This window comes from Spermophilus citellus (genome assembly GCF_964194105.1).
Source record: "Spermophilus citellus genome assembly, chromosome: X".
NCBI classification, from domain to species: Eukaryota; Metazoa; Chordata; class Mammalia; order Rodentia; family Sciuridae; genus Spermophilus; species Spermophilus citellus.
Genome location: NC_138190.1, coordinates 3,850,145 through 3,875,965, shown reverse-complemented (window position 1 = coordinate 3,875,965; position 25,821 = coordinate 3,850,145). Strand labels below are relative to the sequence as shown.

Here is a 25,821-nt window from a genome sequence, read left to right as displayed (position 1 = left end):
GACACGCCAGGCCTCATTAACAGTCTCCTCGGGAATCCTGTCTCAGATATGTGAACAAGGGCCTTGGGGCCAGCGACAGAGACGGAGGAGCTGCTTCTGAACTCCACCCTGGACTCGTGCTGGGTGTTGGAGACGATCACCTGTCACCGTGTAAGGGAATGTACACTCAGTGAGTCCCTGCGCTCCAAGCTGGAGATGACTTAGGTCCCTGCCCTGCATTACTCCCTCATAGAAGCCATCTGTCACTCGCAGCCCGGCTCCTGAGACCCCACACAGGGGGCGTCGTGAGGCTCTGCTCCAGCACACTCCTCCTCCTCCTCCTGACACTTCCGGGTCCCCTCCTGTAACACCTGTCCCCTGCACGTCTCCGGTGGCTTGCAGCGTGCTTCGGCATAAGTGGGAACACTGCACGGGGCTCTGCCCACCGCACAAGAGCCCCAGCGGGAACGGACAGGAAGCCGGGGAGATGCCGACTCTGTTAGCGGGGCCGTATCTGGCCAGTGCGCCCCGATCTCTGATCATGGGGATCACGTAGAAGCGTCTGTGGACAAGGGGGACCTAGGGTGTGAGCACCCCTTCTTGAGGCCATTTCCAAAATGAGAGGCGGGTCCTGAGCCGTGGCAAGGCGTCCTCCCATCCCCCCTCCTTTCTCCTGAGTGCCAGACACCCAGGTCCCCAAGTGTCCTCAGCCACACCCTGGGCTTCCCCCAGCTGTGGTCACGGAACGAGGGGCTCGCTCAGTGCCTGCCAACCCCCACCGCTCTCCTCAAATGCCACGTCCCGTCCACTCCGGGGTCTCCCGCGTGGCTCCTGACCCTTCCTTTCCCCCTCTGCCACTCTCGGCCAGTCCTGGCCCAAGACACCCGCTCTCTGGCCAGGAGCTGGTGTCTCACACACAGACCCCGTCGCACCTCAACAGACGACAGACTGACCTTCCGGCCGTCGCCCTCCTCCTCCTGGTCACCTTCCTCACCAGCGACCCGCCTCCCCGCTGCTCCCACGCACCGTCGGCCTGCTGTTCTGTGGGCTCCGCGGGGGGGTCCCCTTCCATCCTGGCCCAGACACCAGCGAGGTCTCCCTCCGTGGCACCCACCCCCACTGCTGGGACGGCCGCGCCCACACCACCTCCACCACCACCACCACCTGTCCCAACCAAACGACAGCTCCGCATCAGCCTGGCCGTTCCTGGAGTGTTGTCATCCATGGTTTAAAATGTGCTGTGTGTGTGTGTGTGTGTGTGTGTGTGTGCAATAGCCTTGGCCTGGGTAAGGAGACCTTTGAGGAGCTGCTGAGCTCCGGGCCCACTCCTGCTGAGCTCTGCCTTGATGTCTGCACTCAGCCCGGCCCCGCCCTGGAAAGAGGACCTAACCTCCACCCCAAGCTGCACCACAATCCACCAGCCGCCCCCCAATCAATCTCTCCCATCATCTCACACATGAAGACGACTCCCACTTTTCTGGCCCAAAACTTGGTCGTGTGTCCCTGAATGTCAATGGTAACTTGTATACACTGGGGTTCACAGACGGCCCTGGTTACACAAGTGCCTCCACCCTCGGTCTACACTCGGCCCCGTCCTACAACTAGCCCCGGAGGCAAAGAGAAGTCTGCCCTCCAGTCCCCCCTCACCCCTACACAGATCCTAGTGTCTACTAAACCAGGAAAACTGCAGCCTAACCACACACCACCATCCCAGATACACACCTGTGATACGCAAGTGTGGAGAGGCATGTGTGTGTCTGTGGGTCTGTCTGCACGAGCATGCGTGTTTGTGTGTATGAATACATGTGCACACACGTAGGCATGCATGCTTGTGAATGAATGCACGTGTATGTAGATGTGTCCAGATGTGTGCATGTGTTCACTTGTATGCACACATATGTGAATGTGTGTAAATATGTGCATGTGTGTACACGTGTCTGTGCATGAACATATGTCTGTATACATAAGAATACACAGAGGTATGTCTGTGCATATGTGTAGACGTGGACATTTGCATATACCTATGTGTATATGGATATGCATGTGACTCTGTGTGCGAGAACATGTATGTGCACATTTACACGCATGTGCTTTGCGTCTGTGTATATTTCCCACCTTCTGGCTGGGATGCAAATAGTTTCTCAAAGTTGTGCCCTTTATCAACTGCCCTTAGGTCAGGATTAGATGAGCAAAGTTAGTAGCTAGAGAAGAACGTGTCACCCGTGAATGGGTAAAACCCAGAATCACAGCTCTCTGCAGCTAATGATCTCAACAGCAGTATTTAAACGCTCCCCCTTCCACGTGTTTTCTGCTAAATGACAGGCTTTGTCTTCCAAGTGAACATCTTCAAAAGTTTACAGGTTTTATTTGCAAAACAAATGTTAAGAAAGACCTAAATATAGGAAACTCTTAAGGGACAGTATGTTTTATCAGACAGACGAGACGGAGTCTTTATAACAGAAAAACAAAAATGAACTAGGTCACTCATAACTGCTTTTTTGATTTGTTGTTGTTTTTTAAGTTTGGGGAAGGCTCAGGAAAACAAGTGAAAACCGAGGATGAGACGTCAACCAACCCGATCAGTGTGGATGGACGCTCCCCAGAATTCCCAGGTGGACGCACGCACCAAGATGCAGCCAGCCGACCTGGAAACATCATCTCTTAGTGTGACTCACACCATGGTTTAAGGAGTGTCATGGACAAACAACGAGGTGCTTGTGAAAGTATCATGGGACACGCCTGTGTCAGGGGAGTCAGGCAAAAGGGGAAAAAGCAGAAAAACATCTGCAGGAAACAAAGCTAGAAACATGGCCGGCAGCATTCACAGGAGCACGAGTGTGGGCCACTAGGAAGCAGCAGCGGGGACAATACCAAACAGGCCCTGCGGAAACAGCGCTCGGGTATCAAGACTCACCACCTTGATTTGCTACCTTGAAGGAAATGAAACAGAGGTGCTTTCCTGAAGATGGAGGGATATGTCAGTGTCTTCTCAGTGCAAAATAAAACAAAGACATCAGAGGGAAAGACGCGAATCAGAGGCACGGCCAGGAGCCCTCGCCCTGCAGGGTGCTGCTGCTGCTGCTGCTGCTGCCCAGGTGGTCACATGAGCTGCCGGGACACACCACCCGCCAAGGGTCCCAGCCCAGTGTGGAGAACAGCAGGTCGCACCCCGCTGCAAGTTACATGAGCAGATTTCAGGGAGGTCTGCACCCACCCACGGAGACTGAGCTCTTTTGGTTTTCTTCCCCCAGGACCCCAACTAGTCTGAGGAGCTCTCCTTGGGAAGCTCAGCAAGGCAAGAGCTGAAGCCTCTGCACAGGCTTGGGGGCTTCTTCAGGCACAGGAGGGAACCCTGTCCCGCAGCTGGCTGGCACTGCAGCCCGGTGGAAGGAAGCTGGCCGTGCAGAGCCTCCAAAGAGTCACTCTGCAGAGCTGAGAACCAGGTCCGGGGCCAAGCACTGCCCCTCAGTGTCCTTCCCCTCTCACTTTGTTTTTAGGATGGACACACACACACACACACACACACAAGTCCCTAAAGTTCTCTCCTGTTGGAAGCACCTTAAGGAGCTGTGAAAGGTAAGTCACATACGCAGGTGAGCATAGGCCATTAGAATTGTCCACTGTACAACATGACAGGAAGTGGGAGAAGGAGGGAAGAGGAGGGGGGAGCAGGGAGAGGAGGAGGGAGGAGGGAGCAGGGGGAGGAGGAGGGGGAGGGGGGAGGAGGGGGAAGGAAGGGGAGGAGGAGGGAGGAGGAGGAGGGGGGAGGAGGGGGAAAGAGGAGGAGGAGGAAGGAGGAGGAGGGGGAGGAGGGGGAGGAGGGGGAGGAGGGGGAAGGAGGAGGAGGGGGAGGAGGGGGAGGAGAGAGGAGGAGGGGGAGGAGGAGGAGGAGGAGGGGGAGGAGGGGGAGGAGGTGAGAGGAGGAGGAGGAGGGGGAGGAGGAGGAGGGGGAGGAGGAGGAGGGGGAGGAGGGGGAGGAGGGGGAAGGAGGAGGAGGGGGGAGGAGGGGGAGGAGAGAGGAGGAGGGGGAGGAGGAGGAGGGGGAGGAGGTGAAAGAAGGAGGAGGAGGAGGGAGGAGGAGGGGGAGGAGGAGGGAGGGGGAGGAGGGAGGGGGAGGAGGGAGGGGAGGAGGAGGAAGGGGGAGGAGGAGGAGGAGGGAGGGGGAGGGGAGGAGGAGGAGGGAGGGGGAAGAGGAGGGAGGGGGAGGGGGAGGACGAGAAGGAGGAGAACCAGGAGGAACAGGAGGAGGAGCTGAAGAAGGGGAAGGGGGAGAGAGGAGGAGGAGAAAGAAAGAGCAGCTGACAGGAAGGAGGAGGGGGGTGGAAAGAAGAAAAGTAAATGAAAATGAAAAAGAAAGAGTGACAACAGTCAGCTCTTTATATACACACACTCACGTATATTAAAGTGTCTATGCATACACACATACACGTGTGTGTGTGTGTGTGTGTGTGTGAAGTGCAGTGGAATACGTCTAGGTGCCTCATAATACCACGCCTTTATGGTTTGTGGATTGGTACCGGGGACTGAACCCAGGGGTGCTGGACACTGAGCCCCATCCCCATCCCTTTGTTATTTAGAGACAGGGTCTCACTGAGTGGCTTAGGGCCTCATGAAGTGGCTGAGGCTGGCTCTGAACTTGAGATCCTCCGGCCTCAGCCTCCCGAGCCACTGGGATGACAGGTGTGTGCCACCGCGCCTGGCACCTTTACGATTCTTTTCTACCTTATATTCCTAAAGTGTCCTCCAATGATCTCGTAAAATTGTGAAATGAGACATCACGTTTTACAAATGAAGGGACTGTACTCTAGGGGACATGACTGTGTCACAGCTCTGACTGGACAACACCAAGAGGCCAACTGCAGCTGCCAAAAGCCAGCCTTGCGCTTCCACTAAACCCCTGCACTCCCCAACTGCTCAGGCCAGATCCCGCGCAGCACTGCACAATGGTAGCCCTTACTGCTCACAGAACGTCTCCCTCCTGGTGAAGGGCTACGGGACAAGGCCTAAGGAACGTTACGAGTCCTCTGTTAAACCTGGGTGGTGAAAGCCACGAACTCATTTACCAGATATCGAAAGCTCCTAAAACAGAAAGGCTTTTGTAGAAACCAGTATCCAGTACTTGAAATAAAACGCGATCGATGCAGATGCCTGTGCTTATTGCTCCTGAAGGAACGTCACCACTTTTCAATCCAAGTGAGCCTAGGGCTGACTACATTCGTGGCCAGGTCCCCAGTCTGTGGGCTACTGGGAGTGTTTCCAGGGACTGCTTCCTGCCTGAGATGTACAAGGGACACTGTACCAGGATGCAAGACGACCCAGGGTCTTGGTGGGTGCATCCTGTAGATGAGCTGCATGTGCATCGACATCAGGCTTATTCAGACGCCCAGGGATGCACCAGCAGGCTGTCCAGGACAGGAAGGAGAAAACACCGCTTCTCCCTCACCTAGCAGGTGCACATCCCGAGATGTCAACCTGAAGGAAGAGCCCTTGGCTGGTCCAAGGACAAGCTGGGACATTCCAGGCCAAGAGGGAAGAGAGAAGATGGAGGCGGGCAGGCTCAGTGGCAGCCTGTGCAAACGTAGGGAGGCACAAGACAGCGTGGGACGCTTGACAAGTGGGTACAGGGTGCTGCCAGCTGCCACCCAGAGGGCACAGTGGAGGGGGACGGCGACGAGCTCAGGAGGCCACGTCTGCAGCAGCGCTGCCTGCAGTGCCCCCCAGGGCCCTCCCTGCTCCTCTTCATCCTCTGCTCCTTCTTCCCCCGCTCTTCCCCACCTCCTCCCCTCTTCCTGCTCTTCTGTATTAAAACAACTGCACAGCAACAGCGTCATGATCTCCCCGACAACCATCCCCGGGAAGCACGAGGCCAAGACCCGTGTCCAGGTGCACAGTGAGGGAGGAGAGGCCAGGTGCTTCATGTCTGTCCTCCCAGCGGCTCCGGAGGCACAAATTCAAAGCCAGCCTCAGCCAAAGCCAGGCACTAAGCAACTCGGTGAGACCCTGTCTCTAATATTAAAAAAATGGCTGAGGATGTGACTCATCAGTTAAACACCCCTGAGTTCAATCCCTGTTTCCAAAAATAAAAAATGAAAAAATGAATTCATCAGTTGTTTTTTATCAAAATGCAGTTACCATGTTCGGCTGCGGAGACTCTGTGCAGCTGTCACATAAACATCTGGGCAGGGAGGAGAGACAGGGCCTGTGATGACAGTTACGGCTCTGCTGAGGACAGGGCTTCATGAGATGTGAGAGCAGGCAGGTTTTGTGCCCAGACAAGGGCAGCAAGAGTTAGAACCCACAGCAGCTGCCACCACGTGTGCAGGGTGGGTACAAGTGACATCTTACACGCTCTGATCTCAAGAGGCAGGGATGTCAATTCCTGTCCATTTGCACAGACAAACCAAGAGCCTGAGAGCGTCACCACACACTGCAGCACCCGTGTCGAGCTGTCTGGAATCTTGCAGTAAGCACAGCAAGCCGGCCCATGGGGCCGGCCTATGGACAGCAGATGGGCCCCGATCCTAGACGATTCCAGCTACAGCGTGTGGACTCTAAGGCAGTGCAAAGCCAAACGCGTTCAGCAGAGGCCCTGCCTGGGATTTTGGACCTGCCTCTTTTCCCAGGCGAATGAGCGACAGGTGGTACCCTCCTCTGCCCCCAGGCGGCCATGCGGTCACTGAGGGAGACCCAGGCACTCCAGGTGGGCTGCGCTGCTACGCTGGGAGGTTCAGCAGGTGATCTGCTTTTAGTATTTTCACCTAGGACATCTTCAATTTGAGACAGACTGCAACCCCGCCCCACGCAGAGGCAGGAAAGAACACTGGCGATGGTCGTGAGATCAGCACAGCAGACCCAAGTGCCCTGGTCACTCACTGACAGCTAGGTTTCTGAGGACAGGACGTCACCTCTCTGCCGAATATCCCGAGTCTGGAACTACCTATGGATTCTGAGTGTGGCCCTGCCTTGGGACTGCACAGCAATGCTGACTCTGACCTCTGCCATGCACAAAGGGCACAGGCTGGCACCATCACCTCCACCGCGGGAAGTTGTAACGGGCACACCTGCACAAATTAACCGAACGTGCTGATGTCCTCGTCATTTTCAAATCTGGACTTGATCCTATCACGGCTGGAGGGAAGGAAAAACGTATTCCTGCCAAGTGTAATTCCATTGCTTGTGCAAAAGCCAAGATGTATGCTTTTTTTGTCATCTGAGAAAGTCCTGAAAATGAAAACCGGACAAAGACAGAGCCACCTCCTTTTAAAATACAGCATTTTTTTTTTTTTATCCTTAAAAGATGTGAGTCAGAAGAACGGGAAATAATGGGATGAACGTATTAGATAATCATTCTTTCACTGCTGCTTGTGTTAAAACTAACACTGCTGTCCAAGCTGATTGCGATTTAACATCTCTCCTGTTTCTTAGAAAAACAGAACCACGATCACTTTCACCCAAGGCATGTGGAATCGCCTTTTTTATCTGTCAGTTGTAGAGTATGGATCGTTCACAGGATTGTCTTCAAAAGGGGTGATGGAGGGCTTTAAATATCCACTGTCCTCCCTCAAGCAGAGCTGTAACAAGAAAGGACAAAGGACGGGAAGACGCGTCAGGCCACTTTGCAGGCCTTCCCAGAACTAGCTCCACGGCTCAGTTTCTGAGATCCGCATTCCTAATTGGGTCTTTCTGGATCAACAGGCCCCTGTAAGTGAGCTCTCTGTTGCCGTAACAAATACCTCTCCAGAATTGTGTTGTTGGGAGCAACACAGTCCCCATTAATCTAAAAAATTAAAATTAAAAAAAAAAAAGTTGGTGGGTTGGGGGCTGGAGAGCGGCCTGTCTGATGGGCTCCCGGGGACTCGCGGAGACTCCTGGCAGACTTCTCTACCCTATGCTGCTTTGGCTTCCAAAAGGACGAGTTCCAGTCATCTTGTAAACCAGCAAAAGCCAGAGCAAAACACCTCCGTGATGTAGAGACGGTAACAAGATTAAAGGGATTGATTTATCCTTGGAGAAAGATCCCCAAAGCCGTCCGTAAACATTACAAATTGTGAAGGCGCAGGGACTGGTGTGGTTATAAAACTTCCCTACTCCCACGATAATTGCATAACTTTATCAATCTGAGCCCTGCGCTGGTGTGTACATGACATTGCTCTTGATTAATACGCCAACCGGGCGTCTCGGGGCCATCTGGCATTTTATGGATAGGCACAACCGAACTCAGCCAGGTGGTTCATACTCTCTGCAACACACACTGGGAGAGCAGTGGCTGCTGGGTAGTACAGGAAAAGCCTCCTCCTGCCCCGCGCCCACCGCTAGGCTCTGTTTTCCTTCTTGGTCCCTCTCCCTCTACCACACCGCTGATGCACGGCTCAGAAATGGGTATTCTGGGTACGGAAAACGTGTGGAAGGGCTGACAGACCTGGGAAGGCTCCCACACAGCTGACCACAGTCTTTCTGGAAAGCCTGTCAATCCATCACCCGGGAAGGCAGTGATGCCTGCATTTGTAGCTCATGTTATGCTATTTATTTATTTATTGGTGTTCTCTGACCTTCATTCACTCACACCATGAGCCACAATTTTCTAGGACTTCTTAAAATCTCCCAGGTAGGTCACCCTGGGCTGACCCCATCATCCGGCGGCTCCTAGGACCCCTGGCTGCTTCTATCCCACGGGATGAACCTGCACGTGCACTCGGCCTGCTCCACAGGCATCAAGGCGCACTGATGGGCGGGAGCAGAGGGGTGGGTGAGCCCTTCCGGCTCCTTCCAGCAGGCACAGCAGGGGCTGATCCTCTCCAGCCAGGAGGGACGGAGCGTCTTGCTCACAGGGAACAGCACTGACCCGTTCGTGTGTTAGCCCAGACGCTAAAGCCCACTGACCAGACATGAGCACCTTGGGATGTGGATCAGACGGTCGAGAGGCTTCCAATTCTGTGGACGGTCATGAATTCCACCAAGGCTCCAGTATATGCAGGGTGTGTTCCCTCCTTTGCTAAGTGAAGAAAATGCAAATCTAAGTCTGCCCTGCTTTCTGCTCTCAGCCTAGTAACAGGATAGACGTGCCAACAAATCACCCAGCACCACGTGCTCCGGATCACACCCGAGGAACGGAGCCGTGAGGAGGCAGAAGACAGGCTACAGCAGGACCTGCAAGGATCGGGGACACCTGAAGGGCATTCCACGTCTGTTTCAGGAGTCCCATTCCTCAGTGTCCAGGGAAACGTGTGGACCTTCCTTTTTTAAAGCAAGTAACTATAAGCGCACAGGAGTCCTCTAGCAAATAACCAGCTTCCCGTGCGTTTGAGAAGCCACTTCATGGCCATAAGAGTCCCCCATCATCCCTAGGGTGCCGCAGTTCTGAGAACCAGAGGGTCTCGGTGCCGTCTGCAAAGGCTCTTGGAGACTTCCTAGTCCCCCCTCCACCCACCAGAGCCAACCTCTGAGGTTCCGCCACGACAGCTCTGAGCCAGACCGGCCAACACGCCAGGCTCCTGCAAGGCTCGGAGCTGGACTTTCCAGTGGTGACGCAGACCCTGGGTTCCAGCAGCAGGCAAGGCCACTTACTGGTGCTGGGTGGCATGAACTTTTGCTGTGCTTGGTTCACTCTGGTGGATCTCAACCGCAACACCTCTGAACACACACACACGATCAATTTGCAAGCAGAAAACATTCACTGTGGGCTCAGTTTCAGGGGTTCCCATCCACGGCTGGTTGTGTACTCAGGCCTGCAGGGAGGCAGGAGATCATGGGGGGACACCTCCCAGACCAAAAGATAAACACGGCATGGCCAGGGAACGGAAAGAATGAAAGAAGAAGAGACTGGAGTCCCACAATCCCCTTCAAGAGCACATCCCCAATGATCTGAAGACCTCCCACTAGGCCACGCCCCCTGAAGTCCCACCATTTCCAACTGTGACACCCTGGGGACCAAGACTGAACACATGCGCTTTGGATGACATGTTTGGTGGCTGGGGGAGGGGGGTTACTGGGAACTGAACTCAGCAGGACTCGACCCCTGAGCCCCCTCCCCAGCCCTATTTTGCATTTTATTGAGAGACAGGGTCGCACAGAGCTGCTCAGCGTCTCACCGTTGCTTTGAACTTGTGATCCTCCTGCCTCAGCCTCCCGAGCCTCTGGGATGACAGGAGTGCGCCACCAGGCCAGCCTGGGGGATATTTAAAATCCAGAGTCTATCAATAACCAGTGGTGAAAAGGAATCCTTCCTACCATCTTAGAAATACGCTTACACCCTCAGACGTCTTGCGAAGCCTCGTCAATCAACACGCCTGGGTGGAACCGCCTGAGTTCTTCTGGTACATGCCCATTCTGGGCCAGGCTGCCCCAGACCCCAAAATCAAAACTGACACCGCGGGGCTGGGGGTGCAGCTCAGGGGCAGAGCACCAAAGCCCTGAGTGTAATCCCCAGCACAGCAAAAAGACAAGGGAAAACCTGACACGGCTGGGAGAGTCTACAAGCACTGTCCCCGCACCGGCCAGAGGGACTGAAGGTCACAGCTCTTCGGAATGTTGTGTCAGGAGTTTTGCTGAATGTCACCAGCAGGCAGGTCACAACGTCCCGTCCCCCGAGCTCCGTCATGGCACGCACCATGTTCAGGAAAGCAGCACTGAGACGGCGATGAAGCTGTGTCCTGCTTTCTGAGCCCAACACCTGTCAGGTTTCACGAGAAGGTCGCGGAGGTCGTCAGCACCACTGTCCAGACGGCCAGACCTCCTCCTCCTCCTGAGGGGGCCGGGCAGGGGCGGGACCTCTGCGTGGCCATATCAGTTGGGTGACATGGGAACCCAGCACGACTCTATCTGGAGGGGTTTTCATTACTGTACAAAAGGGGAGCCGTTGTGCTCTCTTAGGCATTTCTAAGAGACACCCAGCATGGCCAAGGGGCGGTCACAGGAGTCCAGGCCGAGACTCGGAAAGCCCAGGTCAGACACTATGCAGATGCCTTTTCACAAGGGGAAGAGCCGCTCTCGATCAGCAAGGGGACTAGGCAACTTATCACCTGAACCGTGACACCAAAGAAAAGGGGGTGCCCTCATTAAATGGGATACTGAGCAATAGAAGGATGTCCACTGGAACCGCCAGAGCCAACAGATGGCCCCCCTGGCTGTCATCGAGAACACCACTTCACCCCGAGAACACACTACAATCATCCTGGGAGAATGCGTGCACCCTCACACATAAGCACACACGTTACCTGCACACACACACACACACACACACACGTGTGACTGTATCACACACATTCACGCATGTTCGAGGTGCTACCCCAGACCAAGGGAACCAGATTCCTGATGTGGAGGGGGTCCTAGGCATTAACAGTTTTTAGCTGCTCCCCGCAAGACCTGCAAACACACAGCTGGGTGGGGGCCACCCAGGCCTTCCCAGCTACCAGCTGGGGAGAGTATGACTCTAGAGGATGCTCCGGTGGCACTTGCTAGTGTCATTTTTGTGTCACCGCACACCACTACTGCAATATGGCGGACCTTCCGGGCCCACCAAAGGCCCCTGCGTTAAAGGTCCTCGACGTGGTGCTGTTGGTGGGGGAGGGGGACCTTCTCGAGGCCTAGTGGGAGAAGCTCCCGCCCTGGGGACCTGTCCCTGAAGTACCACACTCTCAGTTCCCGGCCACCCTGAGCTGAGAAGAGGTCTGCTCCTCCATCTGCTCCCTGTGGTGACGTGCCTTCTCAGACCCAAAGCCAGGGACCCAGAGATCATGAACTGAAACCTCTAAAACTGTGAGTCCACAGAACCTTCCGGCTTTCCACGCTGATTACCCAGAAACCTGACTAGCGTAACTACACCAACCTCAAAATATCAAACACCAAAAACAGCCATCGTTCCTGAAGAACTCACAGCATTTTATACACAGTGTCGCCCTGGGTTTTTATTGTTTATTCTCACATCGACCCAATAATCAAGCTCCGCTGGCTGCGACTGTCGACTCTTCCTATGAGAGGAGATTGTGGCTTAGAAAGACTCGATGCATCATTTGAAGTTAATTCACCAAAAAACAGAAGTAGCACTGCGCCCTTGTCCTGAGTCTAAACGGTGACAGGGAAGAGCAGTCTCAGCAGACCCTGAGTCAGCCCCCTCTGGACCTTGAACCCCCAGTACTCCAGCTTCCAGTCCTATGAGAAATTTCTGCTGCTATAAGGTACCCAGTTAACAGCGTTTTCTAAGAGCCGCCCAAAGGCACTAAGACACTTTCTGTGCGGGATACACAGCCCTTTTAATACACCAGCTGAATTGTAAGAAAACCCTTTGAACTAACCTTGACCTTCCTTCCGTGCCCTCTCAAATACAATCAACCACACAGGAAGAGTGTTAAAATCAGACCCTTGGTGAACATGGACACCCCCAGACCCAGCCATGGTCAACTCTGGCGATCCCTGGCATGTCTGCCACATCAGAGGCTTTTCCTACCCACTCCCCCTCCTCTCCACACCCCTTCACAGGTATCATGTGCAAAGCCTCCAGGTGCAAAGCCACAGCATGCAACCGGCCCACTTCATGCAATCTTGGCAAGGGCAGGGGGCCGATAACATAAGCTTTGGAACAGACAGTGATTACAGACCATGCTCCACTCACGTCAGCTTGGTTGTGCAAACTGACTCTGTCATGCCACATCAGCTCAGAGAAACGAATCTTTTAATATTGCCAGATCTGTAAATTGCACGAAAAATGCATTAGAATTCTAAAACGTATCCAGCCCTGAGGAACTGGTGTTCTTGAGGACCTCTTTTATGTACAGAAAGAAAAAGGGGGTCTCAGTTCCTGCCTTTCCACCTTAGCCATTTCACTTGGTCCTCGTCGTGGTAACTCATATTCGTCAATGTTGAATATTGTAAAAATAATCAAAGAGCTTCATGCTAAGTAGACAACATGAAACATAAGTCTGATCCACTGCTCGGGTCTTAACACTCATCTTGTCACAGTTTCGATAATAATGATAATTAAAACAGACCTGGGATTGTGGCTCAGTGGCGGAGCACTTGCCTGGCATGCGTGAGGCACTGAGTTCAAGTCTCGGCACTGCATATAAAGAAATGAATAAAATAAAGGTCCATCAACAACTAAAAAAAAATTTTTTTTTTTTTTTTTTTTTTTTTTTGGTGGTGCTGGGGATTGAACCCAGGGCCTTGTGCATGCAAAGCAAGCACTCTACCAACTGAGCTAGATCCCCAGCAAAAAATACATTTAAATAAAAGACAAATCGTATCTCCAGCTTCTCACACCTGTTAACTTGTTTAGCCTTATGGACTTTCTGTAATTTGGCTGGAATCATCGCCTACAATGTATAGATTATGAACGTGAGGCACAGAGAGGGTTAGTAAGTCTCCTAAGGCACACAGCCATAGGCAGGAGGACCTGAATTTTAAACCCGCGGTCGGCATGAACCAGGGAGAACAAATGCTCATCCACCTCAAGCCAGGCCAATGGAACTTGTGGTCACAGTGTGTGTACACGGGTAAAAGTATCAAAACGAATGCTAATGGGGTATTTTAAAATGAACTAAACACACACACACACATATATACACACGAGTAGTGAGCTGATTTAAATCTCTGTATCCGAATTCTGAAATTTACGTGTGTCCGTTCGGCTTTTGACAAAGCACTGCCCTTGAAGGTTCAAGACGAACTCAGGCTGTCCGTAATCGTATTCCAACCTGCTCTGACTCACACGGCCTCTTGCGGCTGAAGGGTTCTGCGTGCCAGGTCCTCAATCAGCAGGCGGCACAGACGAGCTGGTCCGGCATTCAGACCACCTGGACGCAGAGCAGAAGCGGAATCTCCCAGTGGCACATCCATCCTCCCGACAGAGCCTAGACAGTGGCCCATAAGTATTCACTGAGCACCTGCTGCATGCCAGCCTCCAGGCAAAATCCTTGGGATGCGAAAAGGTCCTTGACGTACCAGTTCACCCTCATCTAGACAGAAAGATCCCAAGGACGTGAGGTGGTGGCACTCGCCTCTCCGTAAGATATTCCACAAAACACCTTTAAACCCACGGGGCATGCCCAAGGAGCTGCCCCTTCTCCTGGGGCTGTGGTCCAGCCCCAATGAATGTGCCTGGTCAGCTCTTCCCCGCCGTCCACACTGGAATTCCCCGGGCCACTATCCAGCCCACCAGTCCCATGGTTTCTACCCCAGGGACTGGCTGGGTGGCGTCTCTCGTGGCCCTGGTCCACCTTCCACAGGAGACTCACACACCCCGACTGAGGGGCTGGTCATCATCTGTCCCCCTCCCTGGACTACGGCCCCCAGGGTCATCCATCACTGTGACCACGTGCTTCTCCAGGACACACTCAGCTCTGTGGACACCCAGTGCTAAGAAAAAGCAGCGTGCAGAGCGCTGGCGACCAGTACTCTGAAAAACACCACCCAACACCCACCTCCTCGGATCAGGGAGCCGAAACTTAAGCTCTTGGCCCGAAAACCACCTGCCTGAAAGTTCTGACAGGGTGTTTGAAAAGACATGGCTTTCTAGCAGCCTTGTCATTCCGACAATTAATACTGCCAGCACAAAGGGCTCCTGGAACGTTATGATTTATTGAGACACCAATTCTAACACTGCCGGTTGTTAGCAGGAGGTAAGAAATCATCTGGGAGGTGAAAAACATCATAAATACTCAGACAAGAATCTCTCATATAATCACTGGCCCCTTTTTGTTTACAATTATCTCCTCAAATGATACCCGTAAATCTGGGTTATAGATAAGATGCCTAGAAGCAAAATACACTGCATATAATTAATGGTATGCGATCGCTGACCATCTAAGCACTTCAATTACTGGTGTTTCTCTGGTTAGATCGTATCTTCTATCGGCAACATCGGATGGAAGGCTTCAGGGCAAAATCTGGGAAAGAGATTTCCACAATATAAATTACAAAATATGCTTCGCCGTGTGCGTGGAGATACCTCACCTGTGTCGTTTTCAGGGCTCGTCAACGTTTTGTGTCCTTTAAGATATCTCTGATGAACCCACATCTTTGAAAATTGAGGAAAATATTTCACTTCTTAAAACAAAACTAAACTTAAACTCCAACAGGAACAGAAAGAACTTACACTTGTTTTCATAAAGTACATGCCCCCTCTTGAGTGTGTGTGTGTGTGTGTGTGTGTGTGTGTGTGTGTTTTCACGTGTACAAATACAGCTGTAGCACCTATGTTCCTTTCATAAATTCTTTTTCACAAGGATTCATCTGCATTTTATTTTTGTTTGTTCTTTTTGGATATCCATGACAGTGGAGTGTCTTCTGACGTATTGCACCCAGAGGCACCCACGTTCCTGACCTGCAGATTCCCAGGCAGGAGCTCTGACTTGGGAGCCAACTAACAGGCACTGAGGCTAATTACTGCACGACACTGAGGCCAGATAATGAGCATATTCATGACTTTTATTCTCTTTCCTAATCTAGTTTTCTTCACTTAAATAAAAATTTTCAAAATGCCCTGAACAGAAAAACTGATATCTGGTGATCCACTGAACATGGTAAATAAAAATGAAAATTCAAAACACTGAACAAGCAGCTCTCCTCCATGACCACCGGGTTTTCATTACAGCAGAACCAAACGCATCTCTCTCTCTGAAATCAGTAAGTATCTGATTTCAAGAGTCACGATAACGGTCGGTCGTGAGCGGCAAGAGGGAGGAGGCGGCCAGCCCTGGTTCAGGTGGGTTTGTCTCCTGGCCACCTACTCATACTCAGACTCTGACCCGCAAAGCAGCCCTCACATGAAGTGTGCACAAAACTGCTCTGTTACCCTTCTGTGGAGACGATCTAGTGGATGGTAAAATGCTGGGGCCGCAGCTTTGTGGAAGGACTAGGCCCACCTGACCCGAGACCCTCTTCCAATCCTGGGGATCAGCTCCGGGTCAGTGACTTGCCACGGCTGACTCATTGGCCAGCAGGGGGCAGACTGGAGACAGCCCCCAGCCCCCAGAGGTGAGGAACATCTTGAGGCCAGACACAGGTCAGACGCACCTGGGGTCCATGTTGGTGGGATTATGCATATCATCTTGGAGGACACACTACCACTCTTCCCAAAGCCACTCGTTAACTGAGGGCAAACATTCCTGAGACTCTGCAGCCCGTAATTGCTAGTATCATCATAATTGAGTTGCTTGGGGGGAAAAAAAAAATCAAGGAGGAAATTTGTCTCGATTCTTTGAGAACAATCACTGGATAACGCGAGGGAAGGCACGGGCCACGATGACAATGATAACAGTTTCTCCACAGAGCACATAGTGGGACCAGCTTGTGTTTGCTGCCTGCTAGTGCCATGGTTCAGAGGGCAGCTCTGAGCTCTGACTGCACTGCATGTCCTTCCTGGCTCTGCGCCTGCATGCCCAGGCCACCCGGGAAGGCACCTGGGCGCTCCTGAGGCTGGGTTCTTACCTACCCTGGCTGTTCACTGTGGACCCAGGTGATGAACGTAACATGGCAGGAAAGAGGCTGGCGCCCAGCTGTGCTCGTCGAGGCTGGGCCTGACCGTTACCTTTCATCACAACACACAGTGTGCGCCATCTCTGTCAATGCAGCTTCAAAACAGTCAATCAGGTGGCAGAAGAACAGGATGCATCAGGTAAGGGCACACACCACGTCTCCTTGTTATATATCTCACTGCGAATGTGCAAACCTTCCCCAAACTTTCCAAAAGTCTGAAATCTGAAACACTCTGCTTCAAGCATCCCTGAAACACCTGTGGTAAGGGACGTCACCCATACTCCCAGGCAACAACAGGAGCAAGGGGGCCTCGTCTACCCTTTCCCGCTCAGACACCTGAGGTGAACGGAGGGACACAGCGGAAACACAGAGCAAGTTCCCCTTCCTCTCCACGTTGGATCAAGGGGGTTGGATCAAGAGGTGACGGAAGCCCACCCGGCTCCCTCTGCGCGGCACCCTCGCTGTCTGGCGAGAGCCACGTGCACATCCCTGTGTGGCCTGCACAGCCGACTGCTCCTCGGCTGACCCCACGTCCCAGCTCAAGGCTCTGAAACTTGCCCTTAAAACCAGCGTTACACCCTGTAAACAGGAATGGCAGAGTGCCAGTCATTGAGATTTTAACTGTTCTTCACTTAGAGGTTCAACAGCCATTCAAATGCCTCTGAGAAGTGGAGGGAGGCAGACGGGGAGGTCAGGAGATGACCGCCCCTCTCCCCCCAGCTGAGGCTCCCTGCCGGCACATTGCTCCTCCAAACCTCCACGGCAGCTCCACAAGGTCCCTGGGACCACGAGAACACTCCTCGTCTCTCCGTGGCTCCCTGAGCCATCCTTACAATCAAGTAGCAGTGCAGGATTCCCCTCACGGGGTTCTCAGCATCTGTAAGGAGGTGTCATGTGGGGTGTCCCCAAAAGCTCACGTGTGAGACAATGCAAGAAGGTTCCAAGGAGATGACAGGGTGGTGGGAATCCTGACCTTCAGGGACTTTATCCCCAGTGGGAATAACTGAGTGGAACTGAAGGGGTGGGGTGTCGCTGCAGGAGGTGGGCCCTGGGGACGCGGCTTGGGGGTCTGTATTTGTATCTGGCAAGTGGAGACCTCTCTCTGCTTCCTGATCATCGTGTGACCTGCTTCCCTCGGCCACACTCGCCCACCATGATGGCCTCACCTTGAGTCCCCAGGAACGGAGCCTGTGGATTGAGACCTCTGGAACCCTGAGCCCCCCAAATAAACTTTTCCTCCTCAAGTTGTTCTGGTCAGATCTTTTAGACACAGCAGTGAAAAAGCTGGCGAAAACAGTTGGTGAGAAGCAGCACGCAGTAAACGTCACGCGATGTTAAATCAACACAAACATAAGGGCGACGATTTATCTCTTTCCACAACATAAAATATGAAGCAAATAAAAGTACACACAGAGAGGTTGGATATTGCACATAAGACAGCACAACAACTGGCCATTCTAGTACAGAATGAAAAACAGGAGACAGGGGCCAAAGGCTAGGGGAAGCGGCAATGTAGGGACACGGCCCAGGATGACAGCAATCAAGTCAACAGCCGATGAAAACCCACCTTGGGTGGCTGTTGGGTAAAACCGGGCTACTGAACGCAGGTGCTCATCCACCATGTTAGAAGGTACCGTTCTCTCAACAGTGAAGAAAAATGCTGTCTCAGCTTCTCTTCTAACACTAGCAACAAGAACGTTTGCCTATGTTCGCGGGATGGTGGGACGAAGCGTGGTTCCCTTTCAACAGAGTTACCCTGCGAGCATTTTCACACCTTACAGAATCTGACTTTTTTCTGTGATAAAACTACAAAAACGTGGTCATTGTGGTGACAAGCAAATTTTCTAATTTCTGGAGTATATACATGTGAACACAGAAATACTCAACTTCCAGAAGACAAAAAGCTTTTTGGAAGATGGTGAGTTACAGTACACTTAGGGTGTGTTGGGCTTTTAGAGTTGCTAAGTAGGAAGTGAGTTTTCAATGCAGCTACTCGAAGGTCACCTCCTTAACAGGGTGCACTTGTACAGCGTGCTAAGAACGCGATCACACATCCGCAAGGTGAGGACAGAGAAAAAAACACTGGCATAAAAGGTTGGTGCTTAAACTAATCGCCTCCATGGCTCTGACTGCCCCCCACCTGGGAATTCGGGAATACAGAGCTAATATGAGGCAGGAATACCTGGAGACAGGTGCCTCGCGTAATAAATGCAGCCTGCAAATTCTGTGTTTTCGTTATTTTAAATTGTATCATTATTTAAATTGTATTTTAAATCCATACAATTCAAAACACTACTGTCCCCTAGCACCATCCTACTCTAACAGCCCCCTAGCTGACCAGGAGCTTTCTGAGAACTCAAGGCAGGATTAGAGGTCTGGGAGTCACCGCCATCTTTCCCATGTCAGCCTGGGACCCGCGGAAATCCACTGGGACTTCCATTTCAGAGGTCTGGCCCTTTTCAGGTATTTTTTTCTGTAGTTTCCCAACAGGCAATGCGTCCACATAGTGTAGGCATGTTGAGGCTGGGAATCAAGGTGAAGATGTACAGAGTACTTTTGGAAGTTTCTGCAAACAATACGTTTGCTTCTATTTTAAAACAAAAATCCTGAGATACCTGAGTGGACGTCCATTAAACACTAGGCTCCTTTTCAAAATCCCTGCAGATGGGATGCTTTCAGGAGAGAGATGATGGAGAGAACTTTGGGATTCCCTCCTCCTCTAAGACACACTTCTGGTAGAAGAGAATTATCACTCTTGGCCCTGCTGTCCAGCACGTTTACTTAATATCGACTTCTCTGGCCCTATGTGTGAGATGAGATCCTCAGGAAGAGTCTAAGCTCCACGGCTTCCTACAGAGAGACGTACACGGAGGAACGAGCGTTGGCTTCTGCTCATAGACTGGGTGAATGCATCTCGCACCTCTTCTCACACCCAACACGGCCCACAAAAATCCCACAAGCCAAAAAACACAAATCCCACAGCATGTGTGCCGGGGACCACGGGCTGTTCGTCTGAACATGCCTAATGTGCACTCACCTCCCACGCACCACACATCCCCGCCGTGTTCCTGTGTGTCTGGATTACAGCGCCCTGCGGGGTGTGTGGAAGGCACTTTGCTATCAAGAGCGCCAGGGCACATCGGCCTGGTTTTCGGGGAGGACAGCTGTGGGTCGGCTTTCGCTGAACTCAGCTGGTCAAGCCCATGGTGCAGGTGTGGATTCGGGAGGCTGGACCTCTCCCTGGGCAGCCTGGCCCATCCTGGGCTGGACCTGGCAACGCCGCGGTTCAAATCCACCCCCGTCTGCTGGGTCCACGTGCACCCACCACGGGCTCCAATCACCACTGCGTCACGATGTGCTGTCACACTGATGGTCCCAAAGATGGGCGTGTGATAACACCCAGCAGAGTACTGTGCTTTACCTGAGTGGCCCCGAAGGCCCAGGTGCTGCAGACCAGGTACACAGCCCTAGGTGTACCAAGGAGGTGGAGCCTTGGAGAGGCGGGGCTGGGTGGAGTCGCCCGCCCTGCGGGGTGACCCCGAGGAGATGTTGGAACTGCAACCTCTGCTTGCTCTCCCCTGCTTCCCGACCACCAAGGTGAGCAGCTTGCTCTACCAGGCTCGCTCTGCCATGATGTCGTGCCCCGCCAAGGGCCCAAAAGCAGGGAGACCCACCAAGCAGCAACTGAGAGCCCCAAGGCTGTGAGCCAGGACACAGCTCTCTTAGACGGACCACCGTTTAAGAGAGTTTGGTTTCCAGCGACCCAAAGCTAACAAGAGTCTTTTTCTAAGCTCTGGAGGTAAACGGGGACAAAAGCATTTTTCACTGATCAGCCAAGAAGATGCAGGGCCACTCGCCGCCTCTTGGGGATGTCCGGCCTTCAGAATACCAGCAAGGAGAAAAACCGGACGTGACAGAAACTCAGAGCACTCGCTGGGGCCTGAGCCGCCCGTCTGTAGTGAGCCCAGCTTCCGAAGTCTCACTCAGTGGAACCGCAGACTGTTCCTGGTCCTGCGAGTCGGGCATCTGAATCCTGCAGTCTGCAGATTCCTGCCTGTAAGACACATGACTCGTGTGCTCCTGCTGACTTAGGATGCTGACATACACACACACAAGAAGGACGGGACACAGTCCCTGCTCCAGATGGACCCTGAACCAAGACCTGGCCCGCACCCCTGCAATGACCGGCACAGCACCAAAGGCCACAGTGTGACAGGGCTTAAAAGAGAGAAAAAGTGACCGACCACCTAGTAAGTGAAGAACGAGACACAGACGGGGGCTCCCAGGTTCCCGGCCTCCAGGTACCTCTAGGGCTGGCCTGGTCCTTCTCCTGTCATGGATGCTGCACGAAGGTTATTTAACGAGTGAGCAGAAAGGCATGAAGACGTGATTGATTTCCACTTGGGACCTTGGTCGATAACGAGATCGCCTTTTAGAGCACTGTGCCTAGTGGAAATCACGTCCACTTCACCATAACCTGCTTTAGGCCGCGGCGTCCAGGAAGGGGTCATCAGATAGAGTGGTGCCATCGTTCATCAGTGGGGAAGGCTGCCTTTCATTAACTGGCAGGCCTGCTTTCATTATTTTTTCCCGAGACCTACACAAATTCCCTAAAACCTACCTAGACAGAAATTCACCCGTCACATTTATGAAGAACGCTGACCACTTTTCAGTAAAATCATACATACGCAAATGAACACCAATTATAAATGCAGAGAAAGAACTGGGGCGGCGTGAGGTGCGTGGTAGCCAACGACACAGTGCTGACACAGAAAGAGCGCCCTGCTTCACTCTTCATGCTGGGAGACCACCAGGAAAGCAGGCTGGGTGCAGGCTCGGGACCCGGGAGAGCTGAGCCTAGCAGGCCCGCCCGTGCATCTGGGACCATTCAGCACAGTTGCAAAGGTAACTGAGAAAACGCGTCAAGGGCTGGCGTGCGGAAGACAGGCAGAAAATACAGCAACTATTAACAGTGTGACTCCAATCAACGGGGATGGATATTTGGGAAAGCAGTCGTTTTGCAAAAACAAAATACAGTCGCTTGGCACCCAGGACAAAGGACGTGGAACTCAAGGACACCCAAGGACAGCAAAAGGAGTGGAAGCACAAGTACCTTATGTAAACTGGCAAGACGATTCCACGTGCAAAACCGCCTACAAACTTCAAACCAGCCCTGGACCGATGTCACTAACACAATGTAAATACTACGCAAACAGCCGTTCTACTGCGTTGTTCAGGAGACTGTGACACGAGAGAAAAGTGTGCACGTGTTAAACGCAACTCAGTTTTTTAAAGGACAGTTTCTGTCTGCGGTTGGCTGAGTCTTTGGACATGGAACCTGCAGATAACCAAGGTCTACCGCGATCACTCCGCCAGGTTCTGGTCTTTGGCAACTGAGAACGTCCTGAAACCAATCTCCCAGGGATATCAAGGAACCACGGTCCACCCAAATCCTTACTTTCTCTCTGTGAAATGAGGCAGTTGACTCAATGGATGTTTTGGCACTTACGATTCTTTTTTTTTTTTTGAGTTGTCGATGCACCTTTATTTTACTTATTTGTTTATATGCAGGGCTGAGACTCAAACCCAGAGACTCACATGTGCTAGGCAAGCGCTCGACCCCGGAGCCACAACCCCAGCCCGGGATGTGTCTTTGGATTATGAGCACAGCTCAGGATTAGATCCTACACACCAAATTAACGAATTTCAGCAAATTTAATAAAAGCATAAGGCACTAAAGCAGCAGCCCTTCCTTTTATCACCTCACGATGTGACTTGACACTGGTATTATTGCTCCGATGATCTTCTCTACAGTGGAGAGACACAGATTCTCTCTCACGGGGATTTTTAAAAACATTTGGGGCCCTGTTACGCCTTTTGTACTTCACCCCCACCACCTGGCTACCAGGGATCTGAACCCTATGTCTACACAACAACTCTCTCTGCTTCCTGTAGCCTTATCCTGAGCTGCTCTCCTCCTCCACACCCTCCCACCACGTCGCTCCCTGGGCCCAGAGCAACCGAGTTAGCCATCTACGGACAGAGGACACTGGAACCACGGGCACTAAATAAACTATCCCCTCCTCTAAAAGTGTTCCTGGCAGGTCTTCTGGTCACAGCGCCAATGAAGCTGACTGCAACAACGCTCTGTCTTACACGTGCTTAAAGCATCCACTGTGAGCACTAGAATCAAGGAATTTTTAAAAGTGCACTGTAAGTTAGGTACATGACTGGCAGACGCACATACCTTGCCCTGATTCATTCTGACGCACTCCCCTTTCCTCCACAGCCTCCCGCATCTCTCTCCTCTACCTTAGGGTCTTCCTTCTGCGGATTCACACACAGATGCACTTGTTAATTGGTACATTACATACGTGGAAGTGGATGTGATACCCGTACATGCACATGGCGTAACTGAGTCTGTTTTGTCCCCAGGTTCCTGCCTGTCCCACCCCTCCTCTCTCCTCCTTCATCCTTACTCCACCCTACTACTGTCCCATCTATTTTCTTGGGAACTCCTTGTCTTTAACTCCCTCTTCCTCTCAATCGTCTGCATAAGAGAGAAAGCATGAGCCTCGTGACTCTCTGAGTCTGGTTTATTTCACTTGGCACGATGCTGTCTGGTTCCTTCCATTTACCAGCAAATGCCGTGACCTCGTTCTTCTTCAGGGGTGAATAAAGCTCCCTGGTGTATGTGCACCACATTTCCTTTATCCATCGTCTGCTGATGGACACCTCGGCTGCTCTCTCAACTTTGCTGCTGTGAAGTATGCTGTTACGAATATTCACAAAGTATGCTGATTTTGATTCCTTTTGCTGGGTTGGATGGGTACCGGGGATTGAACCCAGGAACTCGACCCCTGAGCTTCATCTCCAGCCCTATTTTGTATTTTATTTAGAGACAGAGTCTTACTGAGTTGCTTAGGGCCAAGCTTTGGCTGAGGCTGGCTTTGATCACGTGATCCTCCTGCCTCAGCCTCCCGAGCTGCTGGGATGACAGGTGTGTACCAGCTGATTTCAACTGTCTTGGTTAAATAAAGAGGGAATTTAACACAACAACAGAAATGCCCGCGGTAGGGGGACATCTTTGCCGTGTCTGGTCTTCAGATCCGGGTGGTGCACGTGTGTTGACAGGTTCAGAAGCACATATGTTCCAACAACCTCAGTGCACAGACGGGACTGACCCCATACCTGCTGTGCCTCTTCCTATATGACCTGCAGCATAGCCCCACAGAGTCACGGTTTACCGGTCAGTCCCTGTTTTGTCCCCCAGCCTCTCCTTCGCATCACTGATCTCGCAACCCCAGGGCCATTATCAAGCAAAACACATGTCACTTGAATACCAACAGTGCCACACGACCACAACTGAACCGATCACCAACTGAGTAACTGAAGGGTAGGTGATGTATACTGTGTGGATCCACTGCACAGAGGGGTCACTCACCTACTAAGCAGCACGGAGCAGGACACGAGATCATCATCACCACCACGCTACTCAGCGCAACAAGCAATTTAAAACTCACAAAGAATTGCTTCTTGGAACTTCCCACTGAATATTTTCAGACTGTTTCTGAGTGAGCAGCTGAAGTGTGGAAAGTAGAACTGTGCTTACAGGATGAGGTTCCGGGAGAGGGATCCCAGGGAGCCTTCGGTCTCGAGCACTTCATTTATGGGCTGGGAGCAGTGACAGATGCCTTCCAGAGCCAAGAGTTTCCCACCGTCTAGCTCAGGGTGCGCACGCAGGGCACCTACGTGAGGCTTTGCAAGAGCACCAGACTGTGCTGCTCTCATTACACGAGCCGGCGCCCAGCTGCACTCTGCGTCCTTGATGATAAAGGCTGAACTCCCGTCAGCTCTGGGTGCCCTGTGTGCAAGCCCACACTTGCTACACCACAGATGCTTGATAATTCTAGGATAAATGACTGAATGCACCCGTTCAAAACAAAATCACTAAGGAAAACAGAGAAGCAAGAATAAGCAAATCCATTAACTTAAGAAACGGTTTTAAAGGGCAATTAGTATATTCTCAGGCCACAGTGGTGATTTACGGAAATCCAGCCTTCAAAAGAAACCCATATTGATTCCACACGGGCGCCAAGCACCATGCACGGTACAGAAACGACAAAGACGAATGGGAATGATGTTCTTCCTTACGTGAGGGAGCCGAACTTTTCAACTAACTACGTGGAAATATGATTGAGGATAGAACAGAGAGCAAAAAACACTTTAAGAGTCATAGAGCACATAGGTGGCTCCAATGAGACAGTCGGTGGGGTCACACTCTGGCAGGGACTGGTACCCTTATCTCTCCTGGAGGTGATGGGTGCCCAATTTGGGGTGTCCACCTGAGCTGTGCAGTGCAGACGTGTTCACCTGCATCTTAACAATCAGGGACAGGCCTTCTGCCAACACCGTCCCCTGGGATCATCTGTTTCTGCAAAAGAAAGAAAGGAAGAAAAAGAAATAGGGGCTATCCTCAGTCTTTCCGTGCCACCAGACCAGTTTAAACTAGACCACTGTCTTAGCCCACTCAGGTGGCCGTGAGAGAGGGCCATAGACTCCGTGGTTTAACAACGACAGATGTGAATTCCCGTCGCTCAGAAGGCTAATCCTGATGGAGCTCTTTTTCAGGTTGTGGACTCCCACGTTTCTGTTGCAGGTGCACCTTTCAGTGGTAGAAACAGGGCTTTGGGGTGGCCCTCTTGTGAGAGCACTCATCCTGCCCACGAGGACCCCACCCTTGGACCTCACTACCTCCCCAAGGCCCACCTCCTAACACCATCACACTGGGTGTGTGTGGAGATTAAACACATTCATCTGGGGAGGCATGCCAACACTCAGGCCCTAGCAATGCTAACCTAAACAAATACCCAGGGACACTGTTATCTTTTTTTTTTTTTGGTACCCAGGATTGAACTCGGGGGCACTCGACCCCTGAGCCCCCTCCCCAGCCCGATTTTGTATTTTATTTAGAGACAGGGTCTCCCTGAGTTGCTTAGGGCCTCACTTTGGGTGAGGCTGGCTTTGAACTGGAGATCCTCCAGCCTCAGCCTCCCAAGCCTCTGGTAGGACAGACCTGTGCCACCCCGCCCAGCAGTAATTGGGTTTTGAGCATGGCGGTGTTTTCAGACTTACAGGAATTAGACCCCAAATCTCTAATTCCTTAATCATCGTATCAATCATCATATCAGAAATGTCCTGGAACCGAGGTAGCTCCCCACAAGGGGGAGGCAATTTGATAAGCTTTTAAGCTTCCTCCTCCTCCTCCTTCTCCTCTGTCGTCAAACCAGGGGGACCACAGAACCTTCGGCTGCCATTCCTGAGATTGCTGCAGCCTGGATTATGAGGAGGAGGAGGACACTGTTTGAAAAG

At 52.2% G+C, this 25,821-nt stretch overlaps 1 long non-coding RNA gene across 1 annotated transcript in view; it reads right to left on the bottom strand.

Annotated features, from left to right (window-relative positions):
- Positions 1–25,821, bottom strand: part of LOC308638881 — a 34,063-nt gene that overhangs the window by 7,720 nt on the left and 522 nt on the right. Inside the window, exon 2 of the long non-coding RNA XR_014019958.1 lies at positions 24,714–24,883. This is a non-coding gene — a long non-coding RNA (uncharacterized lncRNA). The remainder of the gene's footprint in view (positions 1–24,713; positions 24,884–25,821) is intronic.